The 19,559-nt window shown below is 39.2% G+C and overlaps 1 protein-coding gene and 1 non-coding gene across 4 annotated transcripts in view; one reads left to right on the top strand and one right to left on the bottom strand.

Annotated features, from left to right (window-relative positions):
- MITF (melanocyte inducing transcription factor) overlaps positions 1 to 19,559 on the top strand; it is a 224,164-nt gene that overhangs the window by 92,354 nt on the left and 112,251 nt on the right. The gene's annotated exons all lie outside the window — the stretch shown is intronic.
- LOC113628169 (U6 spliceosomal RNA) lies at positions 6,081 to 6,187 on the bottom strand. The gene has a single exon (XR_003435908.1). It is a non-coding gene; the product is annotated as a U6 spliceosomal RNA (small nuclear RNA).

Genomic DNA, 19,559 nt, shown 5'->3' on the forward strand with positions numbered 1-19,559 from the left:
CTGCCTTGTAAATCTCTGAATGCCTGGGTTATTTGCTTTCTGTCTTTTCCTCCTCAGTGCCAAGTTAGCAAAACTCTCTAGATTTGAATCTTACAAGTAATCAATCAGCAACTGTTTATTAAGTTTATATATGAAAGACTTTCGGAGCAGCCAAATGGCAGCGTGAAAGGTGAGCTTTAGGAAGATCAGTCTGGGGGCTGTGTGTGTAATTGGTACTGGAGGTGTTGCAAACCCGGCAGAGAAGGGAGGAAGGGGCTGTGTTGTGGGAAATGGCAAGAACCAGAAGTGCAACAGTGCCAGTGGGAATGGAAGCTGGGCTGGTGCTCGGGATGTATGTATGTCTGGCTTTCCTAGGTACCACCAAGAGTCTCCCAGAGCAGCTGCCTCAGTTTACATTTCCACCAGCAGTGTCTGAGAGTTCTGGATGGTCCCCATTCTTGCCAACACTTGGTTGCTATTTTTGCTTAAAAAATAATACTAAAACATAATGATTGAAAATAATAGCTATCATTATGTTATCTATTGATATCATGGTTTCTGTGGGTCAGGCATTCCAGAGGGCTGTGCTGGGAAGTTCTCGCTCAATATCTCTCATGAGGTTGTAGACAGATGGTGGCTGCCAGACTTTCTGAAGGAGGAAGCTGTTGGTGGTCCACATATACTATACCCCTTCTTATTATCTTTCTCCATCCCAAGGCACAGGGCCAGACTAGGGTGAGCCAAGAGATGAAGTCCCGACCCTGCCAAGGAATGAAATGAACATTTATTGAGCATATACTATGGACTAGGTCTTGTGCAAGCTGCTCTACTATTACGAGGTTTTTATTTCCTTCAGCATGCTCTTTCCCTCAGAGTTGGCTTCCTGGACAAGTCTTTCCTTAAGAACTCTGTATTTAAATAATACTCTTCTTTATTTCCATCTTAATTGCTCAGTTTATCACCTTCATAGCTCTTTTTTCTATTTACACTGTGTATGTAGTTGTTTGCCTATTTATTACCTGTCCACCTACCGTCCTCCACTCCCTAGCACTAGACTGAGGGTTCATGACAGCAAGGACTCTGCCTCTTTTGTGCAATGAAATATAGGACACCCAGTGAAATTTGAATTTCAGATCAAAACAAGTAGTATTTTAATATAAGTGTGTCCCAAATGTGGGACATTTAAAAAGCATAAGTATATCTCAAATACTTAAAAGCTATATCCGTAAAAATGTATGTCTCAAATGTGGGACATGCTATACTGAAATATTTCTGAGTTATTTGAAACTCAGATTTAATCTGATGTCTGGTAGTTTTATATGCTACATCCAGGCCACCCAAATACCTGGTATTTAGCATGTTGTGTGGCATATAATAGAAGTTCAGTGAATGTTTGAATCAATGAATGAGTAAATGAAAGAGTTCATATCTTTTTCGGGAACAGTTTTGCAAGGTGGATATTATTAGTTAAAAACAGGTGTAACTTTCTACCTTGTTTGAAAATAGGATTTGGAAAAGGGAACCCTCCTACACTGTTGGTGGGAATGTAAATTGGTACAACCACTATGGAGAACAGTATGGAGGTTCCTTAAAAAACTAAAAATGGAACTACCATATGACCCAGCAATCCCACTCCTAGGCATATACCCAGAGAAAACCATAATTCAAAAAGATACATGCACCCCAGTGTTCATTGCATCACTATTTACAATAGCCAGGTCATGGAAGCAACCTAAATGCCCATCAACAGAGGAATGGATAAAGAAGGTGTGATACATATATACAATGGAATATTACTCAGCCATAAAAAAGAACAAAATAATACCATTTGCAGCAACGTGGATGGACCTAGAGATTGTCATACTGAATGAAGTAAGTCAGACACAGAAAGACAAATATCACATCATATTGCTTATATGTGGAGTGTAAGAAATAAAGGGTACAAATGAACTTATTTACAAAACAGAAATAGAGGCACGAATGTAGAAAACAAACTTATGGTTACCAGGGGATGTGGGGAGGGATAAATTGGGAGATTGGGACTGAAATATCCACACCACTATACATAAACTAGATAACTAATAAGAACCTGCTGCAGAGCACAGGGAGCTCCACTCAATACTCTGTAATGGCCTCTGTAATGGGAAAAGAATCTAAAAAAAAAAGAAGAGTGGATATATGTATATGTATAACTGATTCACTTTGCTGTATGCCTGAAACTCACACAACATTGTAAATCAACTATACTCCAAAAAAAAAAAAAAGAAAGAAAATAGAATTTATGTTTGCTTTAAATTTTTAGTGTCACGGATTATTGAGTCTGTACTCTCAGGAGGCACTCAACACGAGTGAATAAAAGCTCGATTCTCTGTGTGGTGGGATTTTACAGGTGACTTTAATTTTATTCATATGTATTTTAAAAATTTCTTATCGTGAACCTTTTTAATAAAAAAAAGTTTTCAAAACTTGGTAAGTAACTGGGAGAAAAACGATAGGGCTAAAATCCCTTATCCACAATTCCAAAATTCAAAAGTTTCTAAATGTTGAATGACTTTTTAAAAAAAAAGTCTCACTTGGCAGAATTACCTGCCCTGAAATGACACGAGGCTATTTATAGTCTTTATTATCCCGCTTAATATTTCTTCCAAAAAACATGAATATTCAGTTAATATGGTTGATTATGAGCTGTTGCCCTGATCTCACTAGGGTTATTACACTCTGTATATACTTCATTATTGTTACAAAATCTAGAAAATTCTGATGTCTGAGACTCCTCAGTCCCCAAGAGTTTTTCTGAAGAGTGTGTGTGTGTGTGTGTGTGTGTGTGTATACATACATGCATACTATGTACATAGAAATTTCAGGAATGATACATTAAAAATTGTCAACAGTGAATATCTCTAAGAGAAGGGATTGGATGGGGAGACAGTGAGAGGTGAATTTATACTTGAGTATCTCTTATTTTTCTTATTCGTATTTCTAATTATTATAATAAAATGATTGCCTTTTTCAATGAAAGAAAGAGTAGAATTGGCTGGAGGGTTTATTTAGGAAAATAGTGGTGTTATTAATGTTAAAAGACAGTTTATCAAGCAGGCTATGCCCTTACATATTAGTTCAACATTTCTGACTGCTGACAAGGACCCAGAAAAAGTTATACACACACCAGGCAGCCTATTGCCTTTTGGATATTGTGTGCATGGTCTAGTGGCAGGGAATTTGCATCAGCAAAAACACTCATTTCTCTTAAAAAAATAAAATCAAGGCACCCAAAAATGTGATGAGTAAATGAAACTACTGTTATTAGTGATGGGTTTGGCATGTTTTACGAAGTCTGAACGATTACTCATCCTCTGTACGTTTGCAGAAGTGCTTTAACAAAAGCTAGATGCATACGTACTAGCAGGGGTTAGTAGGTGGATGAGAGGATTAAACCAACTGAGTTTTTGGAGCCCTGGTTTGTAGCTGTTTTTGGCTTGTCGACAGGCTACGATTCTGAGTCAGCCTATAGGATGGCTTCCAAGGGTAAGTCTGATTTTGCTTTTCTGGGTTTAAAATATAAGTGGTCAAGGAGATGTGACTAGTTGCCTTTTGCATTGGATTCTTTTCATTAATAGTGCATGCATTTCTTCTATGAGAAAGACGTTTATCTTATTCCAGCATATTCTGGTGTGCCTGCTACTGATTTTTATGGCTTTACCTCACCTCCCCCTAATTTTTAAAGTGAAATGTCTGAGTGCTGAAGGGATTTTCAAGGGGAATTGCAAAGGTCATACATAAGTTCTACGGCTGGCGTGTGGAGAGCAGTGTGATTGAGCCAGAGCCCTCTGTGACCCTTTCTTTTAAAGAGGATGTTTCTAATAAATTAGTGTAGCGCGCTGTACGTGCTTGTTTATGACCTTAAAAATGGTTTAGTTCTTGCTGAGTGGCTATTACTGATGCTTTATGACATGTTATAATGGTTTCAGCTTGCACTTTTTTTTTTTTGATTAAAACAATGTCATGCATCAGTCAATGTGAAGTTCATTTTTCTCTTTTTTTCTTTTAAAGGGACTCAGGAGAACATTCAACATTAGAATAAGTCCCTGGTTTCTGACTTCAGAGAATGTTGGTTCTCGAGGTCAGAAAAAGTGAGGATTCGCCAAGCTCTTACAGATGAGCTTTGTAGTAATTGCTGATGAAATTATAAAACACTGCTTTTCCCACTGGATACTAAATGCCCCTTTTCATTAGCTACAGTATGGGGAGCAAAATCATGTGATATATTTTTTTTAATGTTTAACCATAACTACTTCTAAAAGGCAGTTTTCATTTTGTGGCTGCTTTTTTTTCTTCCGGTGTCTAGCACAGTTGAGGACTTTATCTTTTTTGTATCTTTTTAGGACACTCTGGTGAATGATGGGGTCTGAGTAGCTCTCTAAATGGAAGAGGGTGCCAAGGGGCCTGGGCTGGAGGGGCTGCAGGGGCAGGAGGGGCGTAATTGCATCTCTGCCAGGCGTGCTTGTGGATATATTGCCCTTCTCCCTTCCTCTGAAGCTGAAGGAGTCACTGTGATGTGAGGACGGGGCATGTCGGTGGCCGGTAGCTTTTCCGAGTGGCAGTGACATCTCTCTGGGCTCAGAAGGGAACTTGCCTCAAGATTTCCGTTCATTCATGTTCAGTACCCATGAGGGAGAAAATTGATCTGCTCTAAATGTAGTCCTTCCTCAAGAAAGACTGATAGATAAAAAGGAGTAAGGGAATTGCTGTTGATGTTTTTAAAAAAGAAAATACATGCATCAGGGCTTTGAAAAATCAAAACTTATGTTCTTAGTGGAAGTCTGAAGCCCTGTGCCAAAGGCTGCATGAAGCTGGAGGTTAAAGTGACTCGTGTTTTTTAGAGCATCAATAGTTCTTGACTATTTGGGGCAGGGGTGCAAAAGTCTCAATAATTCAACTGGTCGGTGATTTAGGAACTGTTTCCTGCTGATAAAAGCAAGGGTATGTTAGAGAGTAGAATGTGAGATGAAACGTGAGGCTGCCAGGAGACCTCTCCCTTGCTGACGGTGAATTCAGACCATGCTCCTAGGCCTTGCTTCCAGGGCTCCTTGCAAGGATGTGGCTCCTCTGCTGAGATGTGCTTTGGTGGAAAAGTTATGGGGTGCACTTTCACCCCTTCTCAAACTCAGCCGTTCCAGGACTGCCTCTATGGGTACCCAAGATGAATTGCTGTGAGGTTTGAGAAAAGCTATTGCCCAGGGTGAGCTGGAACACCTTAATCTACCACGTCACACACAGACAGGTACTTTGAAAGGGACAGGAATCTTGACTGAAGGCTTAGCTTCCACCTGGAAATTGTTATCATAATAAGACAGTGGTCTTTTTCAATGAGAGAGGGAGAAGCATAAAATGTGGTGGAGGCTGGCACCTGAATGGCATATGAAGATGTAACCCTGTGACCTTTGCCAGTGTTCCCTCCGTCCCCTGGTTTGGAACCTGAATAATGACTTAGCCAAGTAGCTTATTTAAAATTTTTTTGAAATTTATTTTATTTAAAAAAATTTTTAAAGAGAAGAGTAAATCATTTATCAGTGATTTTAGAGCACACTATTATGTGTCTAGATTATCTCACCTCTTTTGATTTTGTCCTTATTGCCCTCATTTCTTAGTGTTTCCCAGCATCTCATCAACTGGCAAGAGAAGATACAACCCCAAACAGCTTTCTACACCTGGTTTCTTGTTAGCCAATTTAACTTAAATATATAGAATTACATGTATATTTCACATTTTGTAGAAAAGAAAATTCAAGAATATATATATTTGAGCCCAGTCTTTGATACACACAGAGACACACACACACACACATACACATAAACACACACCTATATACATTTATGTGTATCTGTATCTTCCACATAATTTACTAAACTCTTAAATCCATAGTCACACACAAACAAAATAAAATCTTAAAATAACCTTGCTGGACAAATAAAGAGGGAAAATTGGTAGGCAGACTTCATAATACTTTTTTTTTTTAACATCTTTATTGGAGTATAATTGCTTTACAATGGTGTGTTAGTTTCTGCTTTATAAAAAAGTGAATCAGCTATACATATATCCTTCAAAATATGGAACGCTTCATGAATTTGCGTGTCATCCTTGTGCAGGGGCCATGCTAATCTTCTCTGTATCATTCCAATTTTAGTACATGTACTGTCGAAGGAAGCACCATGACACTTTAATGTGTGTATTTACTACTTAGAAATATTCAGATGCAGCTTTGTTTTGTGTCGTTAATTTTAGTGGTACAGTATTTGGAAAGGTGACAGATAAAAGGGCAGAATGCAATTCTTGAAGCTGTACTTTGCAGGCGGCTGATAATACAAGTCCATTTTCTTTTCCAAATGTGCTATTTATGTAATTTATATTTTTAACCAATCTTAGAACTAGAATGAAAATAGTAATTAATCTTAAGGGCAAGAAATGTTATAACTATGCCAAATTTGGAAACTTTAAGAAATTCTCTAGGTGGTTAAGCCCAGTCTATTGAATATTCTAATTTGCATGTCACAGAGCATGGTGCTCAACAGATAGTACGTGCTCAGTTAATGTTAAATGACTGGGTCAATTTGACAAGTTTTTTTTTTTTTTTCCTTAAAGAAATGTAAGCATATTTGATTTAGAAGTGGCAGACCAATTTAAAGCCAAGATAAGATAAATAGACCAGGCAAAATAGTGCACATGGCAGGGTTAGTGGTGTTATATGTGCAAAGAGAAAAAACTGAAAGGAAGAATATCAAAATGCTTGTGTATTAAGATGATGAATGATTTTTATTTTTTTACGTATTTTTTTGTTTTCCTTTACTTTTGCAAAGTGAGTACATGCATCCTTTGAAGTGTAGTCCTTTCATGACACATACGAGGCTTCGCATAACAATTTGTTAAATGCCGAGTTAGTTAATTTATAATGAAAATGATACACATCTTATATGACGTGAATGGTATCCCCTGGAGTTGGGGGAGCAGCATGGTAGCTTTGAGGAGAACTTACATTCTAGTGAAATCATTTTCTTTCAAATAATATTTTATTTAGTATCCCAGTATTGGCCGTTCTTCCCTAATACAACATACGCATTTCTAAAACAATCACTAGATGATGGAAAATCATGCAATAGATAGCACAGAGTCTACAGGAAAAGCGGGGCTGGGGCACAATACTCAAAAACTTCATCAAGAACATAAAAAAAGGAAAGCTAGGAACCTTAGAAAAGCAGTAGAGTTTTACACTTGCTAAATGATTAAGCAGTATGCAAGTACCACATAAACTTGGCGCATTGCCTTGAAAAGACCTAATGTTTGCTTGGGGAGGTGGCTGAGGGGAGGGTGGCAGCTTGTAAAACATGGTGAGGTGGTGGAAGGAAGCTGGTCTTAAACTGGGTGGAAAGTTGTAGCAAAGCTGTGGGTGGTTGTGGTGTGCAGCACGTATGGTAAACTGAGGGTAGTGGGCAGGTGTTTGCGGTGTCTAAGTTTTGTGTATTTCTCTACTGCCTGACTCAGGTGGGTGTGGTTTTCTGTGTTCACCTAGTGTTTCTTGTGGACCAAATCATACATAAGGAAACTCAAGTTCATGTGCGTAATGCTCAAATTGTCCCCTGATGTGATTTGCATGTTCAAAACAAGCATTAGAACTAACTCTACATGAGACAGATGAAATAAAGTTGCACTAGTTCTAGGTATGTCAAGAGCCCAGTTTGGAACCCAGCCACCCTTTCAGCACCCCAGGGATTCCAGGGATCATCACTGTGTGTCACCGTGTGGACTAGAGCTTGCTTGGCCTTTTGTTGGTGACCTGCAACAGATACAGAATTTTTTTTTTGGTGGAGACATTTGGTCCTACCCTTGTATCCTTCCTTGGCTGGTGAATGGCAGGTTCTTCAACATCCACAAAGTTCAATCCTACTGCTAGATGGACTGTCCAGTAAAGCAAATGGCTTTGAACTTAATGGTCCCATATAATACCTCACTCCAGATCCTCGTCAGGGGATCTAACCTTGCATCTGGTTCTACTCAGTACTTCTCAAATGCTGCTGAGAAAAACCAATATTTATGGATTACAGTCTGAAGGATAAAGGTTTATCTGTTATTCCGAATACTCTAGTAAAGCAATGAGGAAAGAAGGCAATGTTGGGGCTTCCCTGGTGGCGCAGTGGTTGAGAGTCCGCCTGCCGATGCAGGGGACACGGGTTCTTGCCCCGGGCCGGGAAGATCCCACATGCCGCGGAGAGGCTGGGCCCGTGAGCCATGGCCGCTGAGCCTGCGCGTCCGGAGCCTGTGCTCCGCAACGGGAGAGGCTGCAACAATGAGAGGCCCGCGTTCCGAAAAAAAAACAACAAAGAAACAGAAGGCAATGTCATTTGAAAAACCATTTTCCAAGGTAGCTTTTACTCTGATTTGTCAAATAACATTAAAGAAAGGCGTGAGGATTTTATATTTATCAAAAGTGCTCACTGGTTAAAAAATAGTTAAGGGAAATCTGTAAAATCTATACCTGAAATAATCCAGACCAGCAGATATCTCTAAACCTGACAATTTGCCCCTACCCGCCACCCCATTTCCCCCCAACCCCAGCAGTTAGTTTTATTACATTACACTTAGTATTATGCTCTCGGTCTCCTTGGAAGGTCATCATGAGATAGAGCCCCATGAATCCTGATTGTATGGGGTGCCTATCAGTGTCTTCTTTATGAAGATCCTTGGGAGAAGTGCCTCTCTGGTTTTGATACCACAAATGACTGTACTTCTACTCAACTTTGGGTTTTTATTTTATGGATATAGTTAGTCATGTAACTGATCATGTCTTCTTCCTCTTTATAGCCACAGGCATGTTTTCTTCAACCCATACTTTTTTTTTTTTTTAAACCAAAAGAAAACTAGTTTGCCAACAGTGGAAAATGAGAAGATTTCGCACAAGTGTGTTTGAATTTCCAGCATCTATTGAAAAATCAGATCTGGCAATGCTGGGATCACATGTCTCCATGGCAACCGTGGGATCCAATAAAGTAATGCCATTTTCCTTAAAACAAAGCATGCACTCTTCCCTTTGTTTTACCTCCTTACTTTAACCGCTTGGCCCTTGTAGACCTTGGACTCTGTGCCCCGTGGCTTAGAAAGCAGTTTGTGACTCACCTTTAGAAAAATGTGCAGACTTATTTGCCTTTTGTGAACTAATCTTATCCCTAGGGTCATTTAATTCTTTTTTCTCTTGAATTGTCCTTCGTCCTGTTTTCTTCACCTGTGCATGTTAATTTTCTGTTGTTTCATCTTGGGGTGTTGTGTGCTTTTACGTAAGCTGCTTTAAGTTTGTTTGGGGGAACAAACAAGGTATACATAAAGAAAAATAGGAGTGTGATTTTTTTCCCCCCTCAGATCATTTTATTTTTATTTTTTGCCTGGTAAGAATTTAAAACAATTACAGCTCTTTCTCTGACCTATTTTAGAGTCTGCTTGATTCTAGTACCATCCAGAGCTCTGCAGTTTTTTGCTGGGGTTTTGTTTTGTTTTGTTTTGGTAATTCTTCATAGAGACTCTGAGAAAACATTGTCTTGTACCTAAGATTGGTTGGCATCCCATGATCTCTCATTAAGAACTGAAAAGTTTCTGTTTTGTAAATAAGTTCATTTGTATCATTATTTTTAGATTGCAAAACAGAAACACTGCTCACAGACTTAGAGAACGAACTTACGGTTACCGGGGGAGAGGGGTCGCGGTGGGGAGGGATAGATTGGGAGTCTGGGATTGACATGTACACACGGCTATATTTAAAATAGATAACCAACAAGGACCCACTGTGCAGCACAGGGAACTCTGCTCAATATCCTGTAATAACCTCAATGGGAAAAGAATTTGAAAAAGAATAGGTACAGGTATATGTACAACTGAATCACTTTGCTGTACACCTGAAACTAACACAGCACTGTTAATCAACTGTACTCCAGTATAAAATTAAAAAAAGAAGAACTGAAAAGTTAAGTTGGAATATTTGTTCATTCAGTTCTAGGAGGGAAGATTAGGAAAGCATGAACCTTCTTAGAGTTTTTATGCCAATTGCAAAGACCCCCAAGAAGACGTCGTTCAGTGCCCTGCATGTGGCACTGCTGTGACTCCTGGGGACAGGGTCAGAGAAGACAATAGTTGCTGCTGGTCTGGGACCTTCTGTTCTGAATGGTGCTGTTAGATGTTAGTGTAGCCTGAGTAGTGTCAAAAACAACTCTGAATTGATCAAAATGTGGCATCATTAATTTCTATATTCTCTTCAGGATTTACTTATTCTTTTTAAAAATCTGAAGACTCAACAAATATGGGCCAACATTCGCCCTTGGATGGGTTTGTATCTAGTTCACCACACCCTCCCACCACCTGTGTCTGCATGACATTGAGGCTGAATGTCATGTGCCCTGTGTCCCTCCATTTCTCGATATGTGACTGTTGTTACTTAATGCCACACTGATACACCACCCTAACTCATCTGCTGTTTAGCATAAATCACACTTTGGCATATTTTCCTACTGCCGCAGTCACCTTCCGCATGCTTCCCAGCCACTCAGCTCTTTCCATAGCATTCACGTTTCATGAATTGGATTTTTGTCATTGTCTCTCTTCTCTGCAGTCTCAGGGTTGTAAGCTTCCTCAGCAGGAGTGACATGGGTGTGCCTAAGGGTAGGTCAAAAGAACACTGTGCTTATTCACCGAACACATATTTATTGAGCACCTACTCTGTGCCAAGTGCTGTCCCTGTGCTGGGGATAGAGCAGTGAATAAAATGGGCAAAGATACGTGCCCTATTGGAGTTAACGTCCTGGTAGGAGTGGAAAGTTCTATGAAGAGGAATAAAGCCAGGAGGAGTTCCTATTTCATTTGAGGCTCAGAGGTTAGACCTCGCTTCTGAGGTTCCTTTTAAATGGAGATGTGAATTAACTGACTGAAGAGTAAGCCATGCAACCGTCTGGGGAAGAGCGTTATAGGCCAAGGGGACAGCAGGAAGAGTAAAATCCCTGAGGAGGGGACGTACTTGCATTTGGCATTAGGCATGGTTTTTAATTCAGTGCTGCCCTTCCTAATGGTATGAATTAGAGTCAGTTGTGTTTGCCCTCTGGACCACGTCTGTGCACTCATCTCTAAAATGCAAGATTCTATATGGAATTCGCAGACACAAAGTACTATACATAAAATAGATAAGCAACAAGGATTTACTGTATAGCACAGGAATTATACCCAATATCTTATAATAGCCTATAATGGATTATAATCTTCAAAAAAAAAAATGAATTGCTATGCTGTACACCTGAAACTAACACCAGTATTGTAAATCAGCTACACTTCAATTAAAAAAAAAATCTCATTAAAATGCAAGATTCTACATTGGAGAAGGACCATGCCTTTCTCACTAGTCTCTACCCAGGGTCAAGTCTGGCCTTTGGCTCTTGGTAAGTGTTGAATAAATATGTATGCAATTAACAGATGGACATATAAGGTGTTGTAGAAGCATATAAGGATCTCAAAAGCAGGGTCTTAGCTAGGTGTATGTCACTAGTTCACAGATTAAAGACAGTAAACATGGCCAGCTCTGAAGCACATGTACTAGGAATTTTTCCTTAATGGTGACTCCACATTCTTTATGCTCAGCAAGCTGCGTCTACAGAGCACCACTGAGGAATATGTGATGGAGGAAAGGGGCCTGGACTGTGTCTTGGTTGCTGTATCTGTTGTTGTTCATTGGTATGTCCCGACTTCTAGCAGGGTACCTGTGGGCTCATAGTAGAAACTTAATGAATATTTGTTAAAGAGTGAATGAAATCAAAGCAGGCATACGTTTGCATTTCTTTCATAAAGCAATGTTGGAATCACTCTGCAAAGATATCCATTCTGCCTGTTTTCTGCCCAAGAAAGATATACTAGGACTAGAGAAGATGAGAAAGATTAAAACGGTGTCAAGACCAGGCAGAAACATGAGTGTCTTACTTGCCTTAACTCATTTAGTTATGTTCCTCATTTACAGATGGAGAAATTAGAGTTAGTGGCAGATGCAGGAAGTTTGAGTCCAGGGGTTGTGTTCTTAACTCCTGGAGTGTGCTGCTTGTAGAGAAGGATAACTAGCTGGTGTAGAAACAGAGGTATGAAAAGAATTAAGTTCCACTAAATGGACTGTGTTTGTGGCATTAGTAATTGATGATCCTTAATGTTGGTAGAAGTTTCTTTCACATATGACACATTTCAGATGGAGAGAAAGGTCTGATTTGTAACTTATATGTCTCTAGTTTATGTACGCCTCAAAGACTGCTTTGGTTCAGTTTCTTGAGAATTGATCAGGTTTTCTGAAAGCCATGTGGGAATATTTCCTAACATAAATCTTTGTTTCGTTCTGGTAAGACATGGGTAAAACCTAAGTGCTATGATTCCATTCCATATGCTTCACAGCCAATCAGCTCTCGCCCTCACATTCGGGTTTAATGACGCGCTAGCAACGTTATCCTCTTGTCAGCCTCGATTCCTCCCTTCTGTCCCCGACTCACGAACAAATTCTTCTACTTTATTATTCTAGGACAGTTGGGTTTTCTACTACTTTTTTGCGTTTTCGATGGCATGAACTCATTTACTAACTGTGCTTTTGCAGGAGAACAAATTTAAAGGTGAAAGGAAGCCTGATGACTTTCTAACAGTCTGTTGGGTTCGGGGAAGATCATTGGAACACCTTTGTTTTCCTTTCCTGTGTGTATGTGCTTTCAAGTGAGGGCAACGTTGTGATTTTCGTAGCTGGTGTCAGCCTCTGTGGCACAGGAAAGCAGATATCCTGGCCATCTTTCTGGGAAAGATGAGAATGGTTGTGTTTTCTCATGACTTTATTTTTCCATTGCTGACTATATGGCAGTATCATTCTGGCAAATATTGGCTGGCCATGGAACATTTTTAAGTACAAGGGTTTCATGAATATTCTGTCTATTACCATGGCTGAGGAATCAAAACAAAATACTTTGTGCACATTTCCTCGAGCATTCATGGATGGGTTCCAGTGTGTTACTTTTATGTTAGCTCCTAGACTGCGTGAAGAATCTAAAATAAAATATTACTGAAAACACAGTGATTAAGAAGAACTGGGTATAATATTTTGTACCATTTTCCTTTTCTACGTAGTAATGCCATGAATGGTGACATAGATGAACTGGGTACAGAAAGGCTTTGCAAGAATTTATGTCTTTAGATTCTTGTTATGGACATGATAGTATTGACAATAGCATGTAATGTCTGTCTAGCTCTTGATAATCTCTGTGCTCACATAATAGAAGAGCAGACACTGATGATATTAAAAAATACCCTCCCCCCATATCCCAACGATTGTCCTAATTTGTTTTCCCCCTACTCTAGAGTGTGCTTCTAACGTATTTATGTGATTAACGAGAATAAATAATTGCGTGTGAGTGTACAAGGAGTTTACAAGGAGAGTATTTTAATGGTGGCTTTTTGCACTGGGGCTTTATTTGGTCAAGGATGCTTCTACAGTGCCTCATGGGTCTAAGAATATAGCAGGTTGGCCCAAACATGAATCAGGGAGTTCTTTTCTGGTGCGGTTTTAGAGGAGTTCTTTTGGGGAAGCCATGTTAGCATCAGGCCAGGGTGAAAATGATGGTGATAATGATGAAGTTGTTAATAATAATGGCTACACTGTATTCAATGCTCACACATATTCAGTGTGTCAAGTGGGTATCATGCATTATTCCATGGATTGTCTTACAACAGCCTGTGAAGTTGGGGCTCTTCTTGTCCCCATTTTACAGACAAGGAAACAGGCTTAGAGGGGTTTAATTTTCCCCTGGCTGTATAGCTAATGAGAGGGGGAAGAACTTGGATTTGAACTCAGTTCTTTCCTTCCTTCCTCCCTTCCTTCCTTCGTCCCTTCCTTCCTTCCTTCCTTCCTTCCTGTCTCTCTCTTCCTCCTTCCCTCCCTACCTCTTTCGTTCGTTCTTATTGCAGGGGACTTAATAGGCACATCTTGTTTTATTGCACTTCGATTTATTGCATTTTGCAGATATAGGCTTTTTTACAAATTGAAGGTTTGTGGCAAACCTGCCTCGAGCAAGTCTATCAGCACCATTTTTCCAATAGCATTTGCTCACTTTGTGTCTATATGTCACATTCGGTATTTCTTGTAATATTTGAACTTTTTCATTATATTTGTTATGGTGGTCTGTGATCAGTGATCTTTTTTGTTACTATTGCAAAAAGATTACAACTTACTGAAGATTCAGATGATGGCTAACATTTTTTAGCAATAAAAAATTTTAAAATTAAGATGTATTCTTTTTTAGACATAGTACTATTGTGCACTTAATAGACTACAGTATAGTGTAAACGTAAGTTTGATACGCAGTGGGAAACCAAAAAATTCATGTGATGGTCTGGAACCAAACCCACAATATCTCTGAGGTCTGCCTGTGTTTATATGTTTTTTATTGGTTTATAACATGTAAGTTTCATATGTACAATATTGTATTTCGGTTTCTGTATACGCTGCAGTGTGCTCACCACCAAGTTTAGTTTCCATCTGTCACCATACTGTTGTCCCCCTTTACCCATTTTGCCTTCCCCCGCCCCCTCCCCCTCTGGTAAACACTGCTCTGGTCTCTGTATCTATATGTTTGTTTTTGTTCGATTTGGTTTGTTCATGTTAAAAAAATTTCACGTATGAGTGAAATCATATGGTATTTGTCTTTCTCTGTTTGACTTATTTTACTTAGCATAATATCCATAATATCCATCCATGTGGTTGAAGATGGCAAGATTTCGTATCTTTTTATGGATAAGTAGTATTCCATTGCACATATATGTAGTACAAGATGTGAACCCAGTTCTTTCTGACCCCAGAGCCTGGACTCATACCTCATTCTCACCACATCCTTTCTAGAAATAGGAAACTCTTGTCTGGAATATTTTAATGATCTGCTACCTAATTCCCTGCTTCCCTCCCCTTTCCTCTTTAGACCTTTGTCCTCCCACCAGCGTTCTGAAACATGCACCTCTTCATCGAAGGCCCCCTTCCTTCCTTCTTTGCCTAATGCATCTCCGTCTTCAGGACTTCCGTACCCTGAGCTTTCCCCTTTGAGTTCTCACAATACTTTGCTCCTCTCTTAATCAAAACCCTTTGCAGCTAATAGTCAGCTAGTTAAGTATTCCAGGGATTCCTAGGCTGTGGCTATAAGCATTCAGGTTTGTGTGTCTGTGGCTGTGTGAATTTTTTCTGGAGGCAGTCCGTAGTTTTCGTATGAGTCTCAGAAAAGTATGTGACCAAAAAGGTTAAGGTATTATTATTTATAGGATTCTCTGCCCTCCTCCAAGTAATGAGCACCTAGAGGGGGTGGGGAGCATATCTCATTCCAATTTACTTCCTTAGATGGCTATAATAATATAATATTTTTGAGTAAATAATGAATAAATAAATATCTCTATAAGTAGAGCCATGGCTATAGCCTGTGGGTTAAGAACACAGGCTCTAGAATCAAACTGTGCCTTGGATTGAATTCCTTCTCTGCAAACTCTTCAGCAAGTGATGCAGTCTCTCAGAGCCTCACTCTTCTCCTTGGTAAAAGGGACATCATCATAGTGTTTAAGTTAGTGGGTTGTTATTGAGGAATAAATCAAGGTATGGTATGTAAAATGCTTAGCACAGGAGTGCGTAGCATACCTCCCATAATTAGCTGCTATTATTATTAGTAAGAACTTTTGAAAGAGGCTGGAGGATGAGAGTCTCATGATTTTTCTAGTTACTATCATGGAGATATTACAAAAAGATTTATCATGCCACTTTGAGTTTTCAAAGCTTAAAACCAACGTGTTTTCTCTAGCCAAGGTGGCAGGTGCAGCTCAGAGACGTCCCTGAGAAGTTGTTCTTGGACATTTCCTTTCCCTGTGGCCTCGACCCTGGCCGTGTAGTGGCTCAGGCTTCATAGATGGATACCTTGAAATGCCAGCTAATGGAAATTTTGTGATATGGTCACTCTGCCCCCGAGGATTTGGACATATGCTTTTTGTGTTTAAATCAACAGAAAAAAAGTGCAGCTGTAGCCACCCTTCTGCATAATCGTTGAAGTAGCCCTTTTCCTTGCATGTCTTGGAGCCCCTGAGTGCCAGGCCTGTCACTTACTGTCCCCTCTGTGCATCGCAGGTAAGTCCAGTAGGTCAGATGAAAGGCAGAGGCCGGCAGGGCATAATCACTTATTTACGTAGCACTGATGAATAGCTGTACACAGATCAAGGCATACATGTTATTTATAGTAGTGCGGCCATAGGGTCACATTGGCAAGAAGCAGCCTCTAGAAAAGTGCTTTAGTTGGATAGTTATGAACTCTGGCTCATTACTGTGCACTAAATATAGAAAAGGGAGTTTGAAATCTCTTTACAGAAAATATATTGTGAGCTGGGTTCATTGACATAAGGGGAAAAATTGTTGACTCCTATTTTCCCAGAGTTTTTTACGAGTGTATACCGTTTCTTTTCATCACTGGTAAATGTATGACCTTTAGTAAGTCGTTTGCAAATACTATTTTTTTTAAAAAAAAGTCTTTAAAAAGTATAGCAGCTTTAATCACCATCATCAAAAACTGGAGACAGCCCAAATGTCCTTCCACTGGTGAAAGGATAAATAAGCCATGGTTCGTCTATACAATGGAATATTAGTTTGCAAATAGGTACCGATACCTGCTGCAACATGGATTGATCTCAAATATACTTGCTAAGAGAAAGGAGCCAGACTCAAAAGTCTCTGTATTAAATGATCCCATTTGTATGACGTTCTGGAAAAGACAAAACTATAGGAACAGAAAAATAGGTGATTTCTAGGGGATGGGTTTGGGTGATGTTTTGACTCCCCAGGGGCAGCCTAAGGAGTGTTTGAAATGATGGAACTGTTCTGTATCTTGATTGTGGTGGTGGTTACATGAATTTATGCATTTCAAAACCTCTAGAACTGTACAGCAAAAAGGTGAATTTTAATGTTATATAAATTAAGAACAATATTTTTAAAAAAGAATGACAGCGTGTACCCAACACACTGAGAGAGAAATGTGGACTTGTTTTGAAAGGGGCAATGCATGTCATTAAAATCCCATAAGTATCTTTTGATTAGCTACTAGAAGTCAGTGCTTTATAGGAAATCAGAAAAGAAAGTACTGGTCTATATGCTCAGTGGCATAATAGTCAACTTTGGTAAACATGCACAAAAAAATAAAAGGGAACATTACATTTGTATCATGGAAATCTAGACAGAGGAAAAAAGGCATCTAGCTGGGATCATGGATGATTTTTGTTAAAGTGAGGAAGGTTTGTCAAGGTATTAATATAATTTTGAAGAATGGGTCGATTATTAAAATGTTTTTTAGTAAACTTTTAATCAAAGTATAACATTCCTATAGAAAAGTATACACATCTTATGTGTACTGCCTGATGAATTTTCATGGAGTAATCCAGTCTATGAGACAGACCATTACTAGCATCCTTGCACCTTCTGCTAGTCAACCCTTCCCCAGGTATAATCACCATCCTGACTTCTAACATAGATTAATGCTGTCTGGGTGTTATTTAACTTTATACAAATGGAACAATACAGCCTGTACTGCCATGTCTGGATTCCTTTGCCCAACATTATGTATGTGAGATTCATCCCTGTTGTCATATGTGGCAATAGTTTATTCCCATGGAATATTCTGTTGTATGACTATATCACTATCTCTTCTACTGTTGATGGGCATTTGGTTTGCCTACAGTTTTGCACTGTTATGAGCGGTGCTGTTATGAACATTATTGCTATATGCTTTTTGGTGAACATGCATGTACATTTCTGTGTGCTATGTGCCAAGGAGTGGAATTATTGGGTTATAAAGTATGCACGTGTCCAGCTTTGGTGAATACTACAAACCGTTTCTAAAGTCTTTGTACCAATTTACACCCACAACAGCAGCATCTGAGTGTTCCAGTGGCACTATTCCTCGCCAACATTTAGTAATGAACCTCTGTTTCATTTTACTGGAGAATGTGTAGGATCTTGGTAGAAAGGGATGGTGAGTGCATGACAGGTATTCCAGGCAAGAGGAACAATTTAATCAAGAGCATACAGCTGGGGTTAGAGAATGAGTGCAGTAGTTCCCTGTTATCCACAGATTTAGTTATCCATAGTCCACCACCATCCAAAAATATTAAATGGAAAATTCCAGAAATAAACAATTCAGAAGTTTTCAGTTGCACACCATTCTGCGTAGTGCGATGAAATCTCGCGCTGTCCTGTGCCGTCCTGCCCCAGACGTGAATCATCCCTTTGTCCAGCATATCCAGTCTGTTAGTAACTTAGTAGCCATCTAGGTTATCAGATTGACTGTCATGTTCAAGTAGCCCTTATTTTACTTACTGATGGCCCCAGAGTGCAAGAATAGTGATGCGGGTGATTCAGGTATTCTCTTACTGTGCGTAATTTATAAATTGAACTTTATCCTAGATATGTATGCATAGGAAAAAGCATAATATATATAGAGTTCAGTACTACTCATCCATGAGGGGTCTTGGAAAGTATCTTCCATGGATAAGAGGTGGGGGACTACTGTATGTTGTTTGTAATGTTTGCACTAGTTATAATCGTTGAGACTAGAAAGATAAGTTGGCCTTGATTGCCAGTCTAAATAAGACATTTGAAATTCATTCATTCTGTGTTGATAAACCATTAATTTTAGTAAAATAGTAGCATGGAAAATGAAATACTGCCTTTTGCAGCAACATGGATGAACCTAGAGATCATCATACTAAGTGAAGTAAGTCAGACAAAGACAGATATCCTATGATATCACTTATATGTGGAATCTAAAAAAAGGTACAAATGAACTTATTTACAAAACAGAAATAGAGTCACAGATGTAGAAAACAAACTTATGGTTAACCAGGGCAAAAAGTGGGGGAGGGATAAATTGGGAGATTTGGGATTGACATATACACACTACTATATATAAAATAGATAACTAATACGGACCTGCTATATAGCACAGGGAACTCTTAATACTCTGTAATGACCTATAGGGGAAAAGAATCTAAAAAAGTGGATATATGTATAAATGATTCATGTTGCTGTACAGCAGAAACTAACACAGCATTGTAAATCAACTATACTCCAATAAAAACAGAAAAAAAAATAAAGTAGTAGCATGAAAGCAGCAAAGCCATGCTTTAGGAAGAGTTATCTAGTAGTAGGTTTAGGATGTACTGCAGGGAGTGGGGAGGGCAACTTAGCAGTCCAGGCCAGAGCTTTATCATGGCAGAATAACTGTGAGGGCAGAGGAGATGCAGTGTGGTGTTGACAGGTAACATATGATAAGTGACCAGACAGTGGAGGGTTAAGAACAAAGGAGAGTGAGAGATACCTCTGACCTGATGGTACCTTAGCCAGATAGGTCAAAATTATCCTTAATGAGTGGGCTATGCTTGTTATCTCTATATCTTCACTTTCCTTACACTCCTTTTTAATCCTTCATAAAAAATGTGAAATATACACATAGAAGAGCACCTAAAACTTA

This window comes from Aethalodelphis obliquidens, unplaced genomic scaffold (assembly GCF_003676395.1).
Source record: "Aethalodelphis obliquidens isolate GAN/ISIS:26980383/991018 unplaced genomic scaffold, ASM367639v1 scaffold22, whole genome shotgun sequence".
Lineage (NCBI taxonomy): Eukaryota > Metazoa > Chordata > Mammalia > Artiodactyla > Delphinidae > Aethalodelphis > Aethalodelphis obliquidens.